Raw genomic sequence first — 18,707 nt, forward strand, 5'->3', positions numbered from 1 at the left:
TTTTGTAAAAACAAAAAGAAACGAAAAACCACTCCTATCCTTCAGTCCTCCTGAGAGTCCCGAAATAGGTATCGTTATCCCCGTTTCACAGATGAGGAATCAGAGGCAGGCTTTCTCAATATTTTCACTCTGGAGGAACCCTTGAAATAATTCTCAGGTCTCAGGGAACCCTTGCCTAACTCTTCTGTCTGCAGCTCATGGTAGAATAAGGCGGTCCTGAGGTTATGCATAGAAGATACTGAATGTACAAGTGGACAACAGCCGGACCATGGACCGAGAAGGGACTCTGATCTACCATCACCGCAGCCTCCCCAGAAACCAGCTCCCTTGTCCGCAGTGAGCAACGCTGGGAGCCAGATTGCAAATCTCCAGCCACAGTCCCGGAAGCTAAACAGTCCCTGCTGTTACAGCCCCAAATAACGAGGACTTCATCAATAACTGACAGCTTTCCTGAAGTTCATCCTCGCTTCTAACTCAGGATCAACCAGAGGGGGGAAAAAAATCGATTACACACCGCTAACCCGTGACACAGGATGCCTCACTGCCAATGCTTGCCTCCAGCCTCCAATGAAGGCATACTGGAAGCCTTCCTTTCGTCCCCACTGTAGAACTTTCTCATTCCCCTGCCTGACTTTGAGTTTCTGCCCAAATGCAAGGAACAGTGACTGACTCCTTTGGTATAGCAAGTTTGAATAAATAGGTTTTGCCTGTTCTCATTTGGTTGGTGTTTATTTTCAGAGATATATTTGTCAATGTTTTTTTCCATACATTCTGGTTATTCTGGCTAGCTACTCTTTTTGTGTGATATTCCCCTCATCGTTTGCCATTAAACATTTATTATTCAAAATTCACCGAGTGGATGAATGGATAAGGAAGATGTGGTCCATATACACAATGGAGTATTATGCCTCCATCAGAAAGGATGAATACCCAACTTTTGTAGCAACATGGACGGGACTGGAAGAGATTATGCTGAGCGAAATAAGTCAAGCAGAGAGAGTCAAGTATATGGTCTCACTTATTTGCGGAGCATAACAAAGAACACGGTGGACATGGGGAGATGAAAAGGAGAGGGAGTTGAGGGAAACTGGAAGGGGAGATGAACCATGAGAGACTATGGACTCTGAAAAACAACCAGAGGGTTATGAAGGGGCGGGGGTGGGGGGTGGGGGGGGGTGGGAGGTTGAGAAACCAGGTAGTGGGTAATAGGGAGGGCACGTACTGCATGGAGCACTGGGTGTGGTGCAAAAACAATGAACACTGTTATGCTTAAAATAAACAAATAAAAAAAAAATTTCACCGAGTGAAGGTAAAGGAATTTAAAGCTTAAAATGATGCTCTTCGTATGCTTGTAGCACTTGAACTGTTAAGTTATTAAAGCTTAATGCTTTGGGATATCCTACATTATAAAATAGTGCCAGTAAATTGCACTGATTTTACAAGGTTGCTGGAAATGCCTATAGAGTTTGAACAACCAAGTGTGATATTGTTCTAGAAGAGATATTCTTGGGGCGCCTGGGTGGCTCAGTGGGTTGAGCCGCTGCCTTCGGCTCATGTCATGATCTCAGGGTCCTGGGATCGAGTCCCGCATCGGGCTCTCTGCTCAGCGGTGAGCCTGCTTCCCTCTCTCTATGCCTGCCTCTCTGCCTGCTTGTGATCTCTCTCTGTCAAATAAATAAATAAAAAATCTTTAAAAAAAAAAAAGAGATATTCTTTAGGACATACATGTATTGTGTGTGAGAGAGAGGTCGGGGCAATGAATGCTATCATGTGATTTAAATGATTAAAATGATATAAATTTAAATTTTAACTACTAATATATTCAAATAGTAAGTTTCTTATCAGTGAACTCATTGTGCATTACTGGGTACAGCCTATGAGAGCTTTTAGAATATAATGTTAGATTCAGTTCATGATCTTAAAAAAAAAAGGTAATCCTATTGTTTTGTTACATGAAGTTGCCTCTCCTTTTGTTTCTCCTTCCTGTGTCAGGTTTGGGCATCAGGGATTTGAGTCCTTTGCAGATTCAGCAAAGCTTATAGCTTTACAGCGTTTGTTCTAGAGATAGTTACAAACGGTAGAAATTATCCTGTTAAAAAAATTCAGAAAGATTCATTTGTGAAACTTCTGAGTGTAGAAAGTTTTACAGGTTAATTCTCTTGGGGTTTCATGTCTTTTGTTTTGTTCTTTTCTTCCTGTTAAGCTGATTTTGGTAATTGATATTTTTTCCAAATTATTCTTCAATTCAGTATTTTCAAGATTTTTACTAAGGTTTTTTGTTTTATTAAGCCTATTACTTTAAATGTCCACATCTGTTTTTTAGAGCATTTTCCCAGAATTGGTATCTCTTTTGTATTGATTAACACAACCAGAGCTGTATCACTTGTTTTTTTCCCCCAAAGACTAGGCTTTAGATTGGTTTAAGAATTCAATTTTTTTTCTTTTCTTCTCTGATGAGAGAGAAAATAAAAGTCTTATGATTATCTCCTAATATCAAGATGACAAGGAATTTACTTTAAAATAAATGGGAGCAGGAGTACCTGGTGGGGGGGGGGGGGGCTCACTCAGTTCAGCATCTGACTCTTGATTTTGGCTCGGGTCATAATCTCAGAGTCGTGAAATTGAGCCCCACTTGGGGCTCTGCAGTGAGCACAGAGTCTGCTCGAGACTCTCTCTTTCCCTTTGCCCCACCCCTCTCCCTCTTAAATAAATAAATAAATAAAATCTTTCTTAAAATAAATGGGAGCACTCCATTTAGGAGCAATCCAATGCTAATTACAAAAGGAGAACTAAAAATGGACAGAACCACATTATTTAGGATGTGGATGAAACTGCTGTAAATAGAGATAAGACAACAGCACTTTAAAAAAATCATGTATGATTTTTTTAAATACAACCCTCTGGGCAACCCCAAGGGAGTCAGAAAACTAAGCTCTTTCTAGATTACTCCTGTACCCTCCCAAGAGAACCAACGCCGCATCCGTCCCTCACTCGGCAGTAAGAAGGAAAAGGAAGAGAGCCTAGAATGAGCTTTCTTGTAGGGCACAATCCGAAAGAGGCATTAGACACTTCTGCACACATCCCATCGGACAGGTCTCCGTCCTATGACCCCTCCTGTCTACGAAGAAGACTGGGAAATGAAGTCTTTATTCTGGGAAGGCAATGTTTCCAGCTAAAAATTGAGGATTTATTACTTTAGGAGCAGAGAACAGATATTGGGAGATAATGAGCAGTCTCTGCCTTTGGAGATCAGAGAGCTTGCAGGAAGTCATGGAGAACGCCAGCCAAACGACCGAAGCAGATTGTGATATTAACCACGAGCCTCCCCCCACCTCATCGAGTTAGACTGCAGATAGTGCTGAATTTTATTTATTTTCTCCATTTCACCAGAGGACAAAATTTAATCTTCTAGGGATGGATTGAAAATGATAAGCAGTAATAACTAGCCAGATATGCCGGCTAGAGCCGGAGACAAGGGAATCTAACTGCTCTGATTACAGATTCTCATGTTTTTCAATTTATTTGAAGAGCGTAAGAAATGCATAGTGTAACAAACCGAACAGTACAAATAGAGAGAGAAAGCTGACACCCCTTGCGCCCGGACTCCCAAATAACAAATGTAAACAGCCTAGTGTCTAGTCTTCCGTATAATTCTCCTGCCTCTATGTAATCATATGAAATCATACAAAGGCCATTCACATTTAATATGGCCATTAATATATTTGGGCTTAAATCTCTCATCTTGCTCTTTGGTTTCTGTTTGTCCTATTTGCTTTTTATTCTCCTTTCCATATTTCCCTGCCACTTTATAGATTGAATTTTTTTTTTAAATGATTCCTGCCTTAGACCATCGGCTGTTAGAAAAGAATACCAGAGAAAGTGTGGTTTATAAACGCCGAGAATCATTTCTCAGAGATCTGGAGAGGCTGGGAATTTCAAGGTCAAAGTGGCAGCAGATTCAGTGTCCGGGGAGGCCCTGCTTCCAGTTTATAGACTCAGACTATAGTCTTCTCTCTCTGTCCTCACGTGGTGGGAAGGGGGATGGAGCTCTCTTGGGTGTCTTTTATAAGGCACAAATTCCACCAGTGAGCGCTTTACCCTCCTGACCTCGCAAAGACTTTGCCTCCTAATATAGTCACATTGGGAGTTAGGTTTCAACATAGGTATTTGGGCAGTGGGGATGGGGGTGGGGCACATTCAGTCTATAGCATAGAGGCCACTCTTAGGCAACAGGCTTGAACAATGGAAACATGAGTAAGGCATAAGGACCCACAGCGACCCCTGGGCTGAATGCGAACAGTCCCATCAGGCGACCCACCTCGAAACAGCCACAGACCCTAAGTCACCAATAGGCCACTTGTGAGCGGGCACAGGTGCCACAAAAGGGCAATTCTGTATGTTCCCATACGTCCTCACTTCCCCCTTAAGTCTGGCCCCCCGCCACCACGTCCTGGCAAACCCCTCTGCTGTCCTGCCCGCTGCTCCCTTGCGGTGAATTTAATAAACTTCATTCTCATTTGTTCTGCCTCATGTTGAATCCTTCCACCACCGGAGCCACCAGCCCCCGCCTGATCATTGCCCCCACGTGTAACAGTTACACTTTATCTCTTCTGTTGGCTCATTAGCTGTAACTCTTTATTTTTTAGTGGTTGCTTCCTATTCACAGCATCCATTTTAACTTCTTGTGATCTACCTTCCAGTGATATAGGACATCTTGCCTAACGCTCTCTGGCACTCTGTCCTGAGAACACTATTTCCGTCTCCTTGGGCTCCTCAACTCAGGGAGTCTACCGGGCTTCACCCAGGTTACCCTCTTTGTCCTGAGGCTGGGGTAATCACAGAATTTCCCCCACTGAGTCTCCACCCTCACGAAAGACAGTTCACTGTTCACTGTCTGGTGTCCAATGTCTCCCAAATATTTATTTCACATATTTTTGTTACTTTTTTTGCTTTTGTTTTTGCTTTTCAGATGGAAGGGTAAATCTGGTTTCTGTTAAACGATCTGCACTGGAAACAGAAATTTATCTTCATTTTTGAAGGATAATTTCACTGGATATAGAATGATAGGTCAACAGAGTTTTGGTTTTTTACTGTCAACTCTTAAAAAAGTCATCCATTTTCTTCTGACTTGCTGGATTTATTCTTCTGCAAAGAAGTTGCTTTTATTTTTTTCCCCTCTGTGTAATATTTTTGCAGTTCTCTATTAAGAATTTTAGAAAAGAAACAGCAAACTAAACTGAAAGAAATTAGAAGGATAATGGTCATAAGACTGGGGCATAAACTGATAAAACTGAAAATAAATGAAAACAAAGAGTGTCAAAAATCCAAAAGACCTTGTTGTGAGAAACAGGAATGTATCACTTTGAAAAGAGATAGAGTATCTTCACGATTTTCTGGGTGCCTACCTGGCTCAGTCATCAAGACCAACATCAGTCTGGATATTGGTATGTGGCTTTTTTTTTTTAAGATTTTTATTTATTTATTTGTCAGAGAGAGAACATAAGCAGGGAGAGTGGCAGGCAGAGGGAGAAGCAGGCCCCCTGCTGAGTGAGGAGATTGATGCTGGACTCCATCCCAGGACCCAGGGATCACGACCTGAGCCAAAGGCAGACACTTAACCAACTGAGCCACGCAGGCGTCCCTAGTATGTGACTCTTGATCTCGGGTGAGTTCAAGCCTCACATTAAAAAAATAAAGTATAGAATATCTTCACAATTTTAGAAAGAGGAAGATAAATTTCTTAAGAAAAACACAAGAATCATTAACTATAAAGGAATAGATTGTTAAGATTGCATCAAGGGTAAGGGTAAGGACACCATAAAGAGGATGAATGATGAAAAAAATAAATAAATTAAAAACTGGAAAAAAAAGCCAAAAAAAAAAAAAAGAGGATGAATGAACTAGCCATAGCATAGGAGAGAAGATCTCTATTATAACTATACCTATACCTATAACTCACAAAGACTCAACTGAAGAATTTAGAATTCCTAGAAATCATTGAGGAGGGAAAAAAAGGAGATGATGCAATGGGAAAAAGAAATGATTTTAAAAAAACCCGAACAGATATTTTCCAGAAGAGAACACCCAAGTGGGCATTTGGGGATACAAAGAGGTGCTCAACGTTAGTAATGATCAAGGAAAAGCAAACTACAAACCACCAGGTTGGCATGGGCAGCACCAAAGATAAGCAAGGTTGTAAAAACCAACGGGGCACTCATTACTGGGGAAGAGCGGCTATGAACACAACTACATGGGGCAACGCTTTGGTCTGCTGTAGTAAAGCTGAGCGTGAATGTTCGCTGTGCCCCAGCAATCTTACCTTTATGTACACACTGATGGGCAAGTGTCTCAACCTCGGCACTATTGATATTTGAGGCCAAATAATTCTTTGTTGTAGGGGGCGCTGTTCTGCACCCAGATGCCAGAAGCCCCCTCCCCATTTATGACCACGAAAAATGTCTGCAGACACTACCAATGTCCTCGGAGTGGTGGGAGAGGGGCGGGGAGGAAAAATTGTCCCAATTTGAGAACCATTAGTTTAATATAATCAAGTTGCTTATGCAAACTGACCAGGGAGTTACAGCCTCATCAGACCAGAGATGTAAATCATGAGAAACTTGAGTCTAGAGTATGAGGCTTGCCAGGTAGAATCTGTTTTCCTTCTTCCATGGCTGACGCCGGGGTCATCTACCATGGGAACTAATGGGGTTCCTTCAATAGCTCCATTTGGGAGCTGGACTTGGAATCCTTAATTCAAATATACAACAGGGTTTGTCGCTAATTCCTGTTGGAAACATTGCCCTCAACAGCAGCTCTCGACCTCCGGTTCAGCGTCAAATCTTGTTCCAGATACGGAAACTCACCCCAAAGAGAAGGCAGATCCATGCTCTTACAAAAAAACTAGTAACAATCTAACAAACAGCCAACGACAGCACAGTTAAAATAACACAAAGCCGACGCCATAAAAAGTCCCAGATTTCAGGATTACGAACTCCTGATATCATCAAGCTTCAGCTGAGGAATTAATATCCCATACTGGAATGTCCTCCTCCTTAGAAAAATTTGAATAATTAATCTCTTACCCCTTACTTTACAAACCCACCTATGTGGGTTTCAGGAGCCTAAATAGAATCTGCCATCCTTCTTTCAAGTCTGCTCTGTCTTCTGTAGAAACTAATGCTTCCTTAGGCATCTCCAAGGTGGACCAGTTCTCTCCCAAGGCTATTGTGGTCCCACTTTTCTAAGATCCCGACAAGACAACAGGATATCTATAAATACCACAGCAGATCAAAGAATTCAGAAGTTGCCATTCTACCCTAACAACAAATTTAAAACTGACTAAACTAAAAAAAAAAAAAAAAAAAAAAGCAACAACTCTACTTGGATCCACCAGAGAAGCTGCGGTCCCCCCAAATCGAACATACAGACGGGCAGATTCTGAGACTCGCAACTTACCAGGGCAGAAACCTTCACATGAACCAGTCCAGGTTAAGAAAACCTCAACTATAGTGGATGGATTACTGGAGGTTCAGTGTGGACAAGAGTCCAGACCTTGGGAGGGGGTGCACTTTCAGGACATTTACCTTAGGAGTTTCACCCAGTGCTCTCAGTCAAGAGGGGAGGAAAACAGCCTCATGCTTCCTGCAAGGGGAAGGGGAAAGTAACCATTTTTAAATACACCAGGGCATTCCGCTCTTCTTAATGAGGCCAGAGCTCAGGAGAAACTAGTTAACCAGAGCCTAACCTGCTGGGGCTTCATCAGCGCCTAACTGACCGGGGGAAGGGAAATACTCAGCCCCGGCCCACTCAGCGGGGGAGGTGCACTGAGCAGCATCTGGGATGCTCACAGTCCAGAGGCACTGGCTGGCTAAAAAACTGAGACCTAATCTTTGCACTATAAATGCTCCCCCTCCTCGACACTCTTGCACCACATTACTAACAGCCCATTACAGCAGTGTTTTTACTTGGGGCATCATGTGTAGCCATCAAGACAAAATTACAAGGCATACTAAAAGGCAAAAAAAAAAAAAAAAAAACCAGCTTGAAGAGACTGAACATTCATCAGAGCAAGAATCAGATATGACAGAAACGTTGGATTATCAGACCAAAACATTTTTTAAACTGTGATTAATATGGTAGGAGCTTTAATGGAAAGGGAAGACAATATGGAAGAACAGATGAATAATTAGGCAGAGCAACGGAAATTCTCAGAAAGAATAAAAAGGAAATATTAGAAACTAAAATCACCACAACCAAAATAACGAATTCCTTGGACAGGCTTATCGGTAGACCGGACACATCTGAGGACAGAATCCGTGAGTTTGAGGACATCTCAGGAGAAACCTCAAAAATTAAAAAGCAAAGGAAAACAAAGAATGAAAAACCAGACTAGAATATCCAAGAACTATGTATATAAAAATGACATAACATATATGTCATGGAAATGCCAGTAGGAGAAGAACAAGAGAAAGGAAGAGAAGGAATATTTGAAACAAAAATGAGAATTTCCCAAAATTTATGTCACACACCAAACCTCAGATCCAGGAAGCTCAGAAAACACCAAACAAGATAAATGCCAAAATGCACACAAACAAATAAAAAGCAAAAAACTGTATCCAGGCATAACATATTCAAACTTCAGAAAATAAAGGAAAAAATCCTGAAAGAAGCCAGAGGGAAAAAAATCAGCTTACCTATAGAGGAACAAAGATAAGAATTAATCTGACTTCTCAGAACCCATGCAAGCAAGAAAAGGATAGAGTAAAATATTTGAAGTGCAAAAAGAAAAATAACCCACCAACTTAGAATCATGTAACCTGCAAAATTATTCTTCAAAGGTGAAAGGAAATTAAAGACTCTCTCAGACAAACGAAACTGAGGGTTTTGTTGTGAATAGACCCACCCTGCACGCATAGGCCATGAGACAATCACAAATTGAAACAACAGTGAGATACACAATGACCTCACATCTCTGAGAATGGTCGAAATCCAAGACTGAGAACACCAAATGCTGGTGAAGATGTGGAAGAATGGGAACTCTTCATTCACTGCTGGGGGGAATGGAAAATGGTGCAACGGCTTCGGAAGACAGTTAGGAGTTTTCTTTTAAAACCAAACATAGTCCTACCATATGACCCAGCAATCACACTCTTTGATATCTACCCAAAGGGGCCGAAAACATATGCCTGTACAAAAACCGGATTTTTATAGCAGCTTTTATGCATAATTGCCAGAACCTGGAAGCAATCAAGATGTTCTTCCAATAGATGAATGCATAGATAAGCTGTGGTCCGTCCAGACCATGGAAAATTATGCAATGCTAAAAGAGAAACGAGCTATCAAACCACGGAAGGACATGGAAGAACCTCAAATGCATACTACCAGGTGGAAGGAGCCTGTATGAAAAGACTGCATATGGTATGATTCCAACTACAGGACATTCTGGAGAAGGCGATACTATGGAAACAGGAAAAGATCGGCACTCACTGGGGTTAGGAGGGAAGTGGAGATAAACAGGTGGAACACAGAGGGGTTTATTTTTTTATTTATTTTTTTGACAGAGAGAGATCACAAGTAGGCAGTGAGGCAGGCAGAGAGAGAGAGGGGGAAGCAGGCTCCCTGCTGAGCAGAGAGCCCAATGTGGGACTCGATCCCAGGACCCTGAGATCATAACCGGAGCCGAAGGCAGAGGCTTTAACCCACTGAGCCACCCAGGCACCCCAAACACAGAGGGTTTTTAAGGCGGTGAAAGAATTCTCTACGATACTACAGTGGTAGATAGATGTCAATATACGTTCGATCGATCCCGTAGAACGTATAACACCAAGCGTGAACCCTAAGGTAAGCTACAGACTTTGGGGGTTATTCTGATCTGTCGCTGTGGGTTCATCAGTTGTCACATCTGTTGCACGGTGGTACAGAATGGTGGGCATCGGGGAGGCTACTCTTATACACAGACCACTACTAAATGCATGTGTGAGGACAGGGCGTATTTGGGACTCCCTATACTTCCCATTCAAGATGCTGTGAACCTAAAACTGCTCTTAAAAATTTTTTTATCAGTTAAAAAAAAAAGTTGTGGGATGCCTGGATGGCTCAGTCGGTTAAGCCTTTGGCTCAGATCATAATCCAGGAGGCCCTGGGATCAAGTCCCACATCAGGCTCCCTGCTGCGCAGGAAGCCTGCTTCTCCCTCTCCTTCTGCCTGCCGCTCTGCCTACTTGTGCTCTCCATCTCTCTGTCAAATGAATAAATAAAAATCTTTTAAAAAATAAAAGAAATCTGATCTCCAAATCCCCCTTTCCTAGGTCAAAGGACATCCCAAAAGCCTGGCCGGCCAGGTCATACACCAGCACTCCTGATTCACATGAACTGATGGATTTCTGAGCATCAGCCACCGGACCGACGGTCTCCACGCAGGATTTGTTGGACTCTCACTACGACCTGGGAGACAGGTACGGTTAGAACCTCTAATTTACGAATCCCTAATTTGGTGAGGTTTAGAGGGAATGAAATGACTCATGCAGACTCACACCGTTAGAAGCCGAGATTAAAAATTCAGCCTTTCTGAATCCAAAGCCAGCATGCTGGAAGATGCTCTATCGTTCACACCTGGATTTTCAGCCTCAACCCAGAGCAGAGGAGGAGGAGAGTAGAGAGAGTAGGAGCAAAACAGAAAACTTTCTTGGTTTCTTCTTCACCAAGATACTAGGATTTCTAACCTATGAGCTTAAAACTCATTTGAGGGAAATACCCCTTCGAAAGGTTATGGTGACCGGGCTTCCCACATAAGCATGTGGGAAAGAGCAGGGGATGGGGGGTTGGAGGCAACATCACACACGCATGTACTTATCAATAACACTCCTGGAAAAATTAACAAAGGTGTAACAGTACCTAGTTTCTTCTGCTTAATGTACTTTCCCATATAAGCTAGGCATTTTGGTCTCTGTTCCTGCTTTAACTCACTCTCTGCACCTGAATGAAATTGAGTTGCATCGGGATTTCATCCAAGAGCACTCTCTGGTAAATGCAAGTTACCTTCAGGTGAATCTGGTGAGCCTCCATCAGAAGGGACAAAGAGAAAATAGCTACCGAAACAGGGATATTTTGCAAAATAGTAAGATGCTAGTTTATTTTGCACAACTCTATACCAATCAATTAGTAAACACAGAACTCTATGCAAAGATTAAGAAACTTACAAGAAATTTATAGTTTTCTAGAAAGATGTCATTTATCGAAATTGACCCCACCAGAGACAGGAAGCCTGAATCGATCAATTACCAAAGAAGAAACAGAGGAAAATAATTGAAAAGCACCAGGTCCACACTGTTTATTAATAGAGAAATTATGCCAAACCTTTAATTAAAAAAAATTGGGGCGCCTGCGTGGCTCAGTGGTTTAAAGACTCTGCCTTCAGCTCAGGTCAAGATCCCAGGATCCTGGGAGCGAGCCCCACATTGGGAATCTCTGCTCAGCAGGGAGTCTGCTTCCCCTCTCTCTCTGCCTGCCTCTCTGCCTACTTGTGATCTCTCTCTCTGTCAAATAAATAAATAAAATTTTAATTTATTTTTTTAAAGATTTTATTTATTGATGTACTTGTCAGAGAGAGAGAGCGCGCGCACACGCAGGCAGAGTGGCAGGCAGAGGCAGAGAGAGAAGAGCAGGCTCCCCGATGAGCAAGGAACCCGATGTGGGACTTGATCCCAGGATGCTGGGATCATGACCTGAGCCAAAGGCAGTGGCTTAACCAACTGAGCCACCCAGACGTCCCTAAATAAAATCTTTAAAAAAAAAAATTAAGTAGACTCTAGGCCCCATGTGCAGGTCAAACCTATAGCCCCAAGATCAAAAGTCACACAATCTACTGATGGAGCCAGCCAAGTGCTCCTGTACCAAACTTTTAAAGATCACACGATTCCTGTTGTTCTCAAGCCTTTCTAAAACATAGAAAAAGCAGGAAAATTTCCAAAATTTATCTATGAAACAAGTATGTCATTTATGCCAAATGTTGGCAGGCATTACACACCAGAAAAAAACTTTCAGACCAACTTTGTTTATGAACTATTCTAAAATCTTAAATAAAATATTAGCAAACAGAATCCTATTTTTATTTTTTTTAAAGATTTTATTTATTTATTTGACAGACAGAGATCAGAAGCAGGCAGAGAGGCAGGCAGAGAGGGAGAGAGGAGGAAGCAGGGGAGCAGAGAGCCCGATGCAGGGCTTGATCCCAGAACCCTGGGATCATGACCTGAGCCGAAGGCAGAGGCCGCAACCCACTGAGCCACCCAGGTGCCCCCAGAATCCTATTTTTAAAGTAAGACATTGGGAGCATTTGGCTGCCTCAGTCAGCAGCCCATGTGACTCTTAATCTCCAGATTGCGAGTTTGAGCCCCATGTTGGGTACAGATATTACTTAAAAATAAAATCTTTGGGGCGCCTGGGTGGCTCAGTGGGTTAAAAAACCTCTGCCTTCAGCTCAGGTCATGATCTCAGCGTCTTGGGATCGAGCCCCGAGTCGGGCTCTCTGCTCCGCGGGGAGCCTGCTTCCCTTCCTCTCTCTCTGGCTGCCTCTCTGCCTACCTGTGATCTCTGTCTGTCAAATAAATAAATAAAATTTTTTTTAAAAACTTAAAAAATAAAATAAAATCTTTGGGGCACCTGAGTGACTCAGTGGGTTAAGCCTCTGCCTTTGGCTCAGGTCATGATCCCAGGGTCCTGGGATCCAGCCCCGCATCGGGCTCTCTGCTTGGCGGGGAGCCTGCTTCCCCCCCACCCCCGCCTGCCTCTCTGCCTGCTTGTGATCTCTCTCTCTGTCAAATAAATGAATAAAATCTTTTTAAAAAAATAAAATAAAATCTTTATTTTTTTAGACGATTTTATTCATTTATTTGAGAGAGAAAGAGACACAGAGATAGCGACAGAAAGCAAGAGCAGGAAGGAGAGGGAGAAGTGGGCTCCCTGCTAAGCTGGGAGCTGATCCAGGGCTCTATCCTAGGACCCTGAGATCATGACCTGAGCTGAAGGCAGACACTTAACGACTGAGCTACCCAGACGCCTCAAAAATAAATGCTTTAAAAAATAAAATAAGACATTGTACCAGGTGGAATTTCCAACAGGATTGTAAGGATGGTTCAATGTGGGAAAAGTTGTTACTATATTATAATAATAGGACTAAGGGGAAAATATGTATGACCATCTTCATTAGAAGTAGCAGAGGGCATTTTTTTAAATTCGACACCCATTCATGATAAAAATGCGATAAAAGTAGGAATTAATGAACACTTCCTCAACATGATAAAAATATATATACTTGATCCCAATGAGAAAATACTGGAAACTTGCCCACTAAGCTAAGGCCACTTTCCCACTCCTCAACACTGTGCTGGAGTTATTTACTGCAATGAAACAAGAAAAAGCAAATTAGAACAAAGAAAGAGATAAAACTACAATTTCAGATGGTGTGATCAAATGGGGAAAAAATACAAGATAAGAGCATTTGGGGGAGCATCTGTGTGGCTCAGTCTGCTCAGGTCATGATTCCGGCATATGAGGATGGAGCCCCATTTTGTACTCCCTATCTCTATCTCTATCTCTCCCTCAAATAAATAAATAAAATCTTTTTGAAAGGAGCATTTTGTAAAAGATGCAAGTATTAAAACGAGCGTGCAAAAATCTACATAAACAATAAGTCATTAGAAAGATACATTGGAAGAAGAAATGTATAATGGGAGAGATGACCCTATTGGTGATTAAAAAAATAATAATAAAATATAAGCATAATCTTAAAAAGAAAGATCTAAAGTTCATATAAGAAGCGATAAAAACACATTTGGAAGGCAAAAGGCGAGCTTGAACGAATGAAAAGTTGTGTCACATTCCCGGATTGGATCATCACGAAAATGTCAGTTGTCCCCAGGTTAATCTATACATTGTACAGGATCTCAAGAAACAAAACAAAACAAAACAATAAACTACTCATTTTCTTCTCCTGGGATTAAAAGCAGGTAGATTATAATTTGTGCAAGAAGAAATAAGAACAGCCAGATAGTGCTTGAAATACAGCCAGATTCCAAGGTATTCGAACACACATATACAGTCTCTGTCATTAAAATGAGACCCGGGCCTCATCAAAGACAGAAGGGCACAGAAACAGAAGAGAAAATCCAGAAGCAGGGCCAAGTACAGACTCAAAACAAAGTATAAAACACAACATTTCCAATCAGTGAGGGGCATAGAGGACTTTTCTCTTTTTTTTTTTAAGATTTTATTTATTTATTAGGTAGACAGAGATCACAAGTAGGCAGAGAGGCAGGCAGAGAGAGAGGAGGAAGCAGGCTCCCCGCTGAGCAGAGAGCCTGATCCCAGGACCCTGAGATCATGACCTGAGCCAAGGCAGAGGCTTTAACCCAGTGAGCCACCCACACGCCCCTATAGGGGACTTTTCAACGTGTGATGTTGGGACAGCTGGCTGGCCTAGTGGAATCAGATATAATTAAATCCATTCCTCACCATACACCCAATAGATTTCAAATGAATCAGAGATTTCAATGTCAAACAAAATCATATGAGTATTAGAGGAAAACATGAGGAAATTTCTTTGTAACTGGGAATGAAGAAACCTTCTCTATAAATATGACTCAAAATCCAGTCACAATAATGGGGAAAAAATAGTAAATTTGACTGAATGAAAATAGGAAACATTTACAAAGCTTGAAATACCATGGCCAGAATAGAAAGGCAATTGATGTACCAGGGGAAATATTTGTGGTATAGGTCCTAGACCTACAGGGTCTATGGACCTATAGGGTTGCTCTGCCTAATACAGAAAGAGATCCTAAAAATTAGAGGATAAAAAGACAAAAACCCTATGTAAACATGGATAGTTCTCAGAAAAAAAGCAAGTTCCCTTAAACATATGAAAAATTGCTCAATCTCATTCATTATAAGAGAGATGTGAGGGGAGGCCATTTCTCACCTTTTAGATTGGCAAAAATCCACGTTTGCCAGAATATTCCAGAAATATTTGTTAATCACTTCTGGAAGATATTAGGAGACCAAGTCATTATTTTGAGAATGGGTATATATAGGAGGAGAAATATCTTGTCATTCTTATATAAATAGTACCCTTGGGTAAACAGATAACTGATCAGGGATAATCTGTAAATTCAGAACTGATCGAATCATACTATTTATCATTTTTACAATCCTTGAGGAGCCCTTAGGCAATGATCACTCACCACCGGTGACATCTTTAAAAAAAAGACCAAAAAACAAAAACAAGCAATCCAGATGTTCTGTTCCTCTATATGGTCATAAGCAACATCAGCTGTGACTAGTCCTGAAAATAAACAGAAAAAAACAAACCAAAAAACCTGACCACGCCTGTGGATCTACTACCCACACTACAGGAAAAACAAGGAGCAGCAGAGAAGAATGTCGGATGACCCCATAATGAGACAATCCACAAAATCCAGGCTGTGGGAAATTCCACAGTTTCCTCAACACTTACACTCACTTCTCCGCTGCCTTCCCCGCCTCCTCCGAATTTTTATTTCTGCGCTTTTCATTTTATGGTTGTGTAGACCGGAGATCACAGAACTTTGGCACTGAACACTTGGGAGATGTCGGAAAAACAGAAGAATGTCTCAGCCCCATCATACAAGATCAGAAGTGACAAAGCTAGAATGCGACTTGACAACCTTGTTCTGAAATGTTGCCCCCCGACGCACACATACCCCTGATTTGTTTCTTGATTCCCCACCCCTGCCTCCAGAATGGAAGCCACGGAGCCCCTGAGTGCCTGAAGCGACAAGCATTTTACACACTCTGCCTACTGTTTTCGGGGTGTAAACAGTCTCAGAGCTCCTCCTCTCCTTGATACAAAGATCTCCAGGGTGCTTTGTCCCCCGAGCTCTGGTAGCCCCATTGTGCCCCTGGGTTGAATGGCAGCCCAGAGAGTTTAGGGGTGGGTGAATTAGTGCCCAGTTGGGGACTAGAACCTTGCTCCCCTAACTCCTACTCCAATGCTATGCCCTCCCCACAGACACATTTCCCCACAGTCAGGAAGGTTCTGACACCTTCTGGAACACTTGAACCTTCTGGGTCCTGCCGCCGCCTAGCACGATACCAGCAGGGCCCTGCGAAATGGCCATCACTGACTTGTACCCTGGCACTCGCTTGCTAAAGACACCTGCCACCACGCCATCCCTGTTTCCAGCTGTTACCAGGGGACCACCCGGGTCAACCAGCAGGTGGAATTTTTCATTGCCTGCAAAACCTCCCACAGAGCTGATTTTTCCCACTCTCTCTCGAGGCACCTGAGGCCCCGTGCTTATTTTGTTCCATGGCTAATATCTGTGACAAAGCAGGCCCTGAGAGAGGGTGAAGATGCCCTTGATTACCTCAGCAACAGAACATGCTGTGCCTGTGAATCATATAATCCCATCCCCATGGCAACAGAGAATCACAGAATCACGATCCTTTGGGGCCTGGTGGCAATAACACCCACTTTAGTCCAACCACTTTGGATGAAAACAGAAACACAAACAAACCCCCCTCGCAAATGTCATTTACTGTTCAGATAGCCTTCATATCCTCGTCCTCATTCTTTGTTTGGATTGTTTTGAATGAGTGTTGATTCAGAGAGGATAAACCTCTGCGTGTCCATTTTGGTTGCTGATTTGGGGGCTGATTTCAAATCCAAAGCTTTGTCCCGCAGCCTGCGGAACAAAGGAGTATGGCTTGATTGTTGGAAGCCGCCCAAGGCTGCAAGAGAAGAATGGAGATACGTTGACACCAAAGACCACAGAGCCAAGGCAAGGATTTCTCATTCATTTATCTCTTGATGCGTCTTCCTACGGAAGAGAGCACCATCCTTCTGCCTCCGAGGTTGGCGTGCAAGGAATGATTTTCCCAGTTATCAGCTGGAGGCACGGCTGGTAATGGGAAAATATTTCTCTGCAGTCAGGGCACCTCGGGCTCCTGGCCTCACGGCCGCTCTCTAGAAACTTACCACTTCTTCCTGGTGTCGGCTCTGCCCCGTCCATGGGTCTGGGCCTCATTCAGCATCAAGAACTCTGGAGTGGGGCATATATTAGGCATTGGGGAAAAAATGTTTTCGTGTGGCAGGAACACGGGGAAAGGTTGGTTTCTGGTCTTCCTGCTCTTAAAGAAGTGAATGAAACCAACAAGGATAATGGGGGAAGAACCCAATGACTCTGCCCCACAGGATCCCCATAAACTTCTGCATTTCCATAAAGGAGGACTAAGGCATCACGCCAGAGGGACAGAACTCTGGCACGCAAGGAGCTCGGAAGGTGCCACTCCATCCTAACAAATAATAAGCTGAACAAACTGAAAACAACTTTTCATCAGCCCATGAGGTCGTAGGGTAAGCTACTGGCCCCCAGATCAGACAGACACACAGGCGAATGAGAGAAAGAATCAAGCTCACCCCAGCAGAAACCCACAAGCAGGGACATTGGAACTATCAGACCCGGAATTTAAAAGGACAATGGTTCATATGCTAAGGTTTCTAAGGGATAAAGCAGACAGCTTATATTAATCAAGACAGTGCAGTGTTGCCGAAGAAAAGACAAGTTATTTATATTTTTACCTCCTACTGTTAAAAAAGAGGCTGAGCATTTGATAGGCCTCTCCGAATCTGGGAGACAATTCACGTCACCCATGAGAATAGTGCTATAATTTGTTTTTTAGGTGACTCAGAAGGCTGACATTTATTACTGCTGCCTGAGCGAGAGCGAGCTCTGTCACACGTCCCAGCTGGGGTCCAAAGGCCCTCCTGTCTGAGCCTTTGACTTATATGACGTACACCGTGCTCCGTGTACCCATGGTGGGTGCTATGATGCTGGAGAGAGCAACAGGACGTGATGTCTATGGCAAGCCCCGATGGAAAAGCCCCAGCGCAGATACCTAGGATTCTAGAACAGATCTCTGCTGTCTTCCGCACGTTTGTAATTCAAAGGCAGCTCTTCTCATGCTACCAGCTTCTAGCCCAGACTAAGCCCCTGACCATGGGGCATCAAGTGAGTAGAAGACCAGAGCCGCCCACCATGAGTTGTGCGTGACCAGACCCACCACTATGGGCAAAGCCATAGTCCATGCTGGGATGGAAATGGTATTTTCTAGATTAGGCCTGAGCAGGCTCACAGGACAAAAAAAAGTTTCATGAATGAAGAAGCCAGACTGGCTCCCACACGCCCCGAACCTTTGTGGCAACCACATCTGTCGCTCAACTTCACATCTGTGGCCTAACTGGCGTCATCTATAACCGGATGATGGAGGAGGAAACACTAAGCCTGGTTCACTGCGGGTGCCGTCTGGAAAGGGACCACCGTCCCTCTGTTGTGTTGTTCAGGGGTGACCCTGGAATCAGGCAGTGACGGGAACTCCTCCAACGGAGTGGCGTTTCAGCAGGTGCATTTGCTGGTAACGGGGTGTGCGAGGAGGAGTGACCTGAAGTTAGCGTTTACACGGACCCCCTGGGAAACAGCAAACGGCTTGTCTGGTCACACAGGAGCTGGAGGGAAATAAGTTAATTTTATGTTATATGAGTATTACCTTAATTAAAAAAAAAAACGGATGGGTCTTCGAGCCAAAGAGGTAGAGAAGAAGTAGAAGGGACCAGGGACCTGCTCAGGGATTTGTGTTTTCTGTCCCAACAGTTTTAGGCTCTGCTGGATTCTG

The sequence above is a fragment of the Meles meles genome, chromosome 21, assembly GCF_922984935.1.
Source record: "Meles meles chromosome 21, mMelMel3.1 paternal haplotype, whole genome shotgun sequence".
Lineage (NCBI taxonomy): Eukaryota > Metazoa > Chordata > Mammalia > Carnivora > Mustelidae > Meles > Meles meles.